The sequence below is a fragment of the Abramis brama genome (assembly GCF_963993115.1).
Source record: "Abramis brama genome assembly, chromosome: 9".
NCBI lineage: Eukaryota > Metazoa > Chordata > Actinopteri > Cypriniformes > Leuciscidae > Abramis > Abramis brama.
In genome coordinates this window covers 8,712,246-8,720,861 of record NC_139971.1, presented here as the reverse complement: position 1 = coordinate 8,720,861, position 8,616 = coordinate 8,712,246, and positions in this window count along the sequence as shown.

The window sequence follows — 8,616 nt, the reverse complement described above, 5'->3', positions numbered from 1 at the left end:
TACCTACTCATGAGAGTGAGTACATTGCAAGCTCTAAAAAAGTATGTTCTGTATAGTATGAATGTTATCTGAATGTACTACATTCGCCATGTTGTCATTATCATGTGACCTATCAGCGTCAGTTACGTCGCTTCACTGCCATTCACAAATCCTCTCCCGTGGCCTCATGGGATAGTAAAGTGTCCACCCGATGCGCTCTTCAGAATCTGGCCAGAAGTAGGTCATCCGGGAAGTTTTTGCCTACTTTTATGAGTACTGTGAATTTCACACTTTTGTCACATACTCAATAAATTTCCCTCATCCACTTGACAAAGTTGAACAAAAAGGTGGCGGGGATTCCCCCGAGGGAAAGCCTCATGGCAGTTTGCAAGTGTGTCTAGAAGGGGAGTTAAACACATCCCTGTTTATTTGATGTTGATTAGATTCTGAGATGTGCCTGTTGACCTCAAGTGGAGGCAGATGAACTTGAGTTTGCAGGGGCAGAGTTTAAGTGGACTAAATGATTGGAGAAGTTTGGCATACATCACCAGAGATTGTGTTTGAGATCTATTTTGATTCATAATTTAGGTTTAAACGAGAAAAATAATGGTAACAGTTTACTTAAAGCCTTTATATAATTAGAAAAGTATTTGTAATGCATTAATTATGCCTTGTAATGCACATTATAATAGATTGTATGGGCTCATGAATACTTGTTACCATGCTGCTTATCTATCAATTGTTACACTTTTAGAAAGTATAATGCATTACAAGATGACAAACAACGGATTTCAGAAATAACAAGGAATCTGCAAATATGAATTTAGAGATTTTAGAGACAATTTAGAGATTGCAAAACGTGCAATGCATTATGAATACTGTATTCATATGCACGTTATCCTATGCTTTAAGTAGTGTTACCAAAATAACAGGAAGGGATGAATAATTCGCAATAAGATAACTTGCATATAATCCTCAACCCTATTCAAAATAGGATCAAGTAAAATTTCTTGCCGATGTTAAATACTCAAGATATTGATAACATTTTTTCAATGTTGGATTTTTTTTGTGTGTGTCATTAGGCTTGAAATTAGGAGTGTGATTCATGTTTCAGTTCAGATATAGCTTTCGATTTACTCTACGGATCGTGTTGAAAGCGCAGCAGTCATAATCTGGAGAGATTTAGTCTTTCATCCCATGAAAGACGTTTGTCTCAGCGGCTCCTGCACTGGCCCCCAGTGCTCCTCCTGTACACGCGTAATGGGGCCCTGATCATGAAAGGGTGAGAGAGTAAAGAGAGAGGTCCGCCATTCACGCTTTAATTACACACACTGGTGTTTTTGTTGGAAGTCTCAGGTGGCAGAAGGTAATTGCCCTTCCTCACATCGCCGCTCAGCCAGCCTGGCTCCAGACTTTCCGCTGAGGACAGAGACTGGGCAAAAACCTGAACTGAATATTTGAAGCGCTTGGAAAAAGGACAGTGGAGGAGAAGAGAGAATGGAGACAGATGCAGGCCTGTTAACTGAGTAAAGTGTACGTGTGAATTACGGATGTAGGTGAGGCCATAATGTCGAAGCATCCTCTTAAGTTTCTTATTGAATTATGTGTTGTGATGATGTTGGTCCCAGAGAAGCTTGTAGAAACAGCTTTCATGTCATTTTTCTCCTTCAATATCTCAGCATGTCTTTTGTAATATTCTGTTGGGCAGATCAAGGCTAAAATGCCACCAGTAATGACCATGGTGGACCTATTTTTTCAGGAGACCGTTTCATGTGTTGTTTGCTCCATAAGGTCGCTGGAGAATGTCACATCTTCTTTGAAATTGAGAGAGATTATCACTCTCTTGTCTTTCCTGCTCTGGTCATCCTCCTTTGAAGATCAAGCACTTTGTGGTGCTCATCTTTAAAGCTGAAAGAAATAAGCTTGAGCAAAATGTAGTCTGAGAGCCCTTAATGTCTAAATGTTTACACACAAAACGGGCATTGAAAAGCACGTACCGCACTTCCCACATATATACCAGTATTTATTAATATCACTGGGGTTTATCAAATGAGCTTTGCACAGATCTGATGTATCTAGGGTTTTATAAATCTGTAAACTGCTTCTACAAAGGTTTCATGATCAGGGCCCCATTACGCGTGTACAGGAGGAGCACTGGGGGCCAGTGCAGGAGCCGCTGAGACAAACGTCTTTCATGGGATGAAAGACTAAATCTCTCCAGATTATGACTGCTGCGCTTTCAACACGATCCGTAGAGTAAATCGAAAGCTATATCTGAACTGAAACACTGAATCACACTCCTAATTTCAAGTCTAATGACACACACAAAAACATTTCAAATACAGTGCTGCCTTGCTCGCATGCTTTCAAAGCTATATGGGTATTCATTTCACTAGATTAATGTGCTGTATTATGCATGTATATGATTCTCACCAGGGGTCTCGTGTATAAACTGTACTGTTTAATGTATTCACATAGTTTTTTATTTAAAGCAGACAGTAAACTACACAGTATTGTTGGCTAATATTCCCTTCTAGACAGCCATATATAGCTATATATCGTTTATATAATGGTAGTTTATATAAGCAAAAGGAAGCCTGTCCTACATGGAAATGTTTGAATTGGGTTTGTTTCTGATGCAGAGCAGTATGCTGTCCTTACACCGTTTTAATAAAGATTGAATTGAGCATTGTGTGTATGCGGCACAGTTAAGAGGGAATTAAAGATGAAGACATCAAAGTGTGTGACAATAGAGAGGAATCTCTACCCACACAAACACAAAGCAGCTCAAACGAGGCATTAAAGAAACGGGCAGAAGCAGCTGTATAGTAGGAGCTGCAGGAAAAAGGAGGCTATTTCATTTGAATTGTAAGACTGTGTAACTGAGACCTTTTATTTCAGGAGTGGGTGTGTGTGGGTGTGTGGGGGATGCGGGTGTAGATCTGTGATTTTTGTGTTCTTGTAAAGGTATTTGTTTACATAGGATAATTTTTTCGGTGAATAGTGTGTTTGAGACTTTGGCATTCACATGAGTGTGAAGAGGTGAGTGTGTGTGTGTTAATATGGAGCAGCAAGGGACCAGCAGGCCTATAAAGGAGTCTTTGAATGGCAGAGAGAGCTATAATTCATTACAGATGTGAAGGTAATCACAGCCAGACAGGTCTGGTGGCTGCCACAGCCCAACGACAGGAGACCCGGTCTGGGCACGGCGACAGGACGGCGTGGGTGCGGATGCAGGAGCTCAGCAAGGTCAACTTTATATAAAAAGAATTGCTTACAATTCCTGAAACTAAGGATGCGTTTACACAACAACGATATGCTTAAAACGGAGAAGTTTTACCTTTGAGTTCTCCGCGTACAGACACCATTGTCAAAACGATCACCATTCAGACGGATCTGCGAAAAAGACTAAAAACGCTGTATTCTGCTGCCAGGCCATTAGATGGCGATGAAACACTATAGACTGAACATGTAATGCCATCATAGACTGTGTAATACGCATGTGCATGATGTCATCGTTTTCAGAGATTCGCGTTTTTATTGTTTACACAGAGACCGTTTTCTAAAACTTGCACTTTGAAACACGTTTTCAAAGGTTTTTTTGTGCCATTATTGGACAGGACAGTAGAGAATTTGATAGGAAAGCGAGGGGAACGGGATCGGCAAAGGACCTCAAGCTGGGAATCGAACTCGGGTCGCCTGAGGTGCAGTTGCACTATATGTCGACTCTAACCACGAGGCTATCGGCGCCGACACGTTTTCAAAAGTTTGCATTTTCAGGCACCCAAAACACCGTTGTCGTGTAAACGAAAGGCCAAAACACATAAAAAGTTGTATGTTTTAAGGGGATGTATACACAACACCGTTTTCAACTAAAAACGTAAAACTTTTTATGCGTTTTAGCCGTTCGTTTACATGACAGTGGTGTTTTGGACACCTGAAAACCCAAACTTTTGAAAATGGGTTTCAAAGTGCAAGTTTTAGAAAACGGTCTCCATGTAAACAACAAAAACGCAAATCTCTGAAGACGATGACGTCATGCACATGCTTATTACGTGTTCAATCTATTGTGTTTCATTGCCATCTAATGCCCTGGCATCAGAATACAGCGTTTTTAGTCGTTTTCGCAGATCCGTGTGAATGGGGATCGTTTTGACAATGGTGTCGTCTGTACGTGGAAAACTCAAAGGAAAAACTTCTCCGTTTTAAGCATATGGTTGTCCTGTAAACGTACCCTTAGTTGAAAACGGTGTCATGTAAACAGCCCCTAAAGCTCCATTTCTCCAAACTCTACACGCAAAACATGCACACAACATGCAAAATGTCACACATCTCTTGCAAAAGCGAACACTTCATTAAAACTATTTTATCTCCTGTAAAAATTGTGTTTTTGCATAGTAACTCTACACAAAAAACATCAAATGATTAGCCGCACGTCAAACTATACACAGATTTAAACCTGTAAAGTTTTGCTAAACTTTTACTGAACCGAATCAACACTGAACTGACTTATAATGACACTATTGGATTGTTAGAGCTGCTTCTCAGGCGATTTTAAATTTGTTACTATTGTGAAGCCGCTTTCAAACAATCTGTATTGTAAAAAGTGCTATATAGAACTAAAGATGACTTGACTTGTATGCACATTCATTATATATTTAGAAAATAAACAGAAATGCAAGGGGGTAAACAATTTTTTTTTTTTTTTCACACATGGTCATGGGATAATAATGGTAGGTAATTATTTCCCAAATTAACCTGTTAGTTTTGAATGATGTGTCTACAGCAGTGTGTCTAAACTGTGTTTAGCATTTTGCAAAAAGTTTGTTTTTACAATTGTAAACTGTGTTAAAGCAGATAATGTGCTTGAAGTTTTGCTGACTTGGTCTCAAGATTAGGTAAGTGAATGGCTTTACTGAGTACCCAGACACAGCATTGTATCGGCCCAGATCCGGGCCACATCTGGTACATGTGGATTACCCCCATACCAGATGTGGCCCAGATCTGGGCCGAAACTATGTTGTCTGGGTGGGCCTCAAGTACCACTTTTAGTGTGTAAGCAATTTACCAAAAAAACTGTAATATGGAACCTACAGAGATGGAAATCTAAATTTTTGATTCTGCTACATTTCCTGTTTGAAAGAGTTTCTAGTTCAAATGAATATATGGGAGAATGAGGTAATATCTTAAAGCAAATAGCAAATGTTTTACCATATTTAGAAAGACCCACATCACATACAGCTGTCTGTGACTGGGAGATGCTGATGCACATGAAATGTTTGTATTTCCGAATAAATCATAATCAAAATCAGAAAAACAAGTGGAATGTTCATACAGAATGTTATTTTAAGTCGCTAACAATGAGCAAACCTCATAAAGTTGTACCATGTTTGTTTTTTGACAGATATTATTGTATGTGAATATGGTAATTATTCGGTACTATGGTATACAGTACCATTTAAAAGTTTGAGGATGGTAAGATTAGTTTAAAAATGTTTTTGAAGGAAATCTCTTATGCTTACCAAGGCTGCATTTATTTGATACAATATACAGTAAAAAGTAAAATTGTGAAATATTATTATAGTTTTAATATATATATATAATTTGATATAATATCATTTTTTTTAATTTGTTATAAATGTGCTGCTTCTCTTATTTTTCTGGAAACCGTGCTTAATTTTTTCAGGATCCTTTGATGAATTGAAAGTTCAAAATAACAGAATTTAATTGAAATGTAAATCTTTTATAACATTATAAAAAGTCTCAAAACTGTCATATTTGATGCATGCAATATGAATAATGAGTATTATTTTCATTCAAAAACAATCTAATTGACTCCATACTTTTGAACATTAGTTAGGGTATATATACATATACCCTACATCATTGTACCACATCCAATGGTGGCAACATTTTATAAGTGCAGGCCCCTTTAAGGATGTTCTCAACTAAAGAAAACAGGAGCTGTATCTCTGACACAATCAACAATTATGAATCACCAATGAGCTCTAAATATCCGTGGCTGTACGAAACAGACTCTGAGTTTATCTAGGCACACACTGACTGTGTTTCTTTGCCTGAAAGAGCCAGTTGAAAACCTCTGCAGGCCCCATTCCTTATGCGCACACCAACCTTTGCCATTCCAACCACACTGGCGGTAGCCACCACTTAGTCATACAGAAGCCCACTCACATGAGGCAGCATGGGAAAGACTCCGGTCCATCCCCAAGAGCACTAAATAGCCAGAGAGGTGATGATGGATGGCCTTCCAAATTGGATCTGTAACATTTACACAGCTTCAGCAACCTTAAACGGTCACTGCGGTTCATCTACTATGTCATATAAGCAGCGTTATGCAATATTAATGATGTGTGCGTAATGAAACGCATTATAGAATGTTAATGCAAAATATGATTCATCGGTCAGTCCTACTACAGGTACTGTATTTCTCTGTTAATTTATTTGTGGACAGACATGGAGAAAAGGGAGGAGGGGTTGAGACAAAAGAGTTTCTGTGCAAAACCGTGAAGGTGTTCCGCTCGGCTGGGGAAGAGAAAACAAACAGAAGTGAGAAGGAGAAAAGAGGAGGAGAGACGTGATTTCGCACCCTCAGCTGCTCCAGTGTGGCCTTGTGAAGCCTTTAACTCCGTTTCTGTTCCACACACATGGACAGATGCCCTTCGTGAAGTCTCATCTGACACCCATCCTGAAGATAAACACAGACAGGCTCTGCCCTCGCCGAGGGGCATCACTTACACTTTTAATTAAAAACTAACACCCCAAATAAATTGGAGGCATGCCCCCTTAACCCCTGCTCACACACCACTCCCACATGGAAAACACACACCTCTTCACAGTGTTAAAATACACAAAAAATCCTTCGATCACGTCTCCCGGCTTTCTACAAGTTATAGCATAAAGTAAACATGGACATCAAAGGGTATGTTGAAATAAACAGTACAACTTACTAAAATGTATTATGTCTCATGTAATCCCTCAATCAGTCTTCCAACAGAAAGACGTCAATAAAACAGCTTGTGAATATGTCACGTAACCTTACATTTGCCTCAGAAAAGCCTCTTTGTCCATAGCACAAGAAAAAAAAGTAAAAAAAAAAAAAACTTTAGAGAGGAGCATTTTGCTAATATTACATGTTCATTATATTTAATGTATGTTTAAATCAATCTGTCATAAAACCATGTTTTTATGGCCACCGTTCAACGAATTGGAATAACAATTATATAATTAAAAATTTGGGTTACACTTCATTTTAAGCTGATGTAGTTACATTGTACTTCCTTAAATAAGTACTAAGTAATACTGATTAACTATACATTACTATAGAGTTACGTTTAGGGATTGGTTTACTTGTAATTATGCAGTACATATAGTAACGTCACCTTAAAATAAAATGTTACCAAAATTTGTTTGTATTTAAACTTTTTTTATTTGAGTGTTGAAAATCTAAACTTAAACTAAACTTAATTAAAATAAACTTACAAGGATAATTCACCCAAAAATTAAAAATCTGTCATCATTTTTCTTTCTTATATTGAACACATAATAAGATATTTTGAAGAACGTGAGTAACCAAACAGTTGATGTGCCCCATTGACTTCCATAGTATTTTTTCCCCCCCTAATACTATGGAAGTCAATGGGATCCATCAATTGTTTGGTTACGGACATTCTTCAAAATATCTTCTTATGTGTTCAGCAGAAGACAGAAATTCATACCGGTTTTGAACAACTTGAAGGTGAATAAATGATGATAGAATTTTAGTTTTTGGGTGAACTATCCCTTTAATAGGTTAGAGTACAATGTATTAATATATGGTATTTCCTGTAAATTTTGTTCATCTTTAGTTACAGATACAGCTAAGCAGGGCCGTCTCTAGTGGGGTGAAAGGTGGTGACAATTAGGAGCCCCCACAAAATCCAGCAGTTATATTACACTGAACAAAATTATAAACGCAACACTTTTGTTTTTGCCCCTATTTGTCATGAGCTGAACTCAAAGATCTAAGACTTTTTCTATGTACACAAAAGGCCTATTTCTCTCAAATATTGTTCAGAAATCTGAAATCTGTGTTAGTGAGCACTTCTCCTTTGCCGAGATAATCCATCCACCTCGCAGGTGTGGCATATCAAGATGCTGATTAGACAGCATGATTATTGCACAGGTGTGCCTTAGGCTGGCCACAATAAAAGGCCACTTTAAAATGTGCAATTTTTGATCAGTATATATAGGCCCCTGTTGTATGAATAATTATAATATTTATATTAGTTGTATGCCTGAGATTTAAATGAAAACCACAAAAACATGCAATTTGGTTAAATATTTTTTCCAAATATCTGCTTCTCTTACCTCCCTACAAATGGTTTAGTCCGATCTAAAGTAGCCTATTTATTAATTATTCAGTCAGTGACAAACATCAGATGGACCCAATAAAATTGTAAGTCCCACCCCAGCTTGTGAACAGAACCAATCGGAGTTGAGGCGGCAGCTGCCTGAAGTTAACGATGAACTTGGTGGAAGAGCAGGAGACTGACTGAAAAATGTCGGGGAAAAGAAAACCTAAATCAGGGTACCAGAAACACCATGAAAAGAACTAGAGGGAGGCCAGGAGAGTTGTTG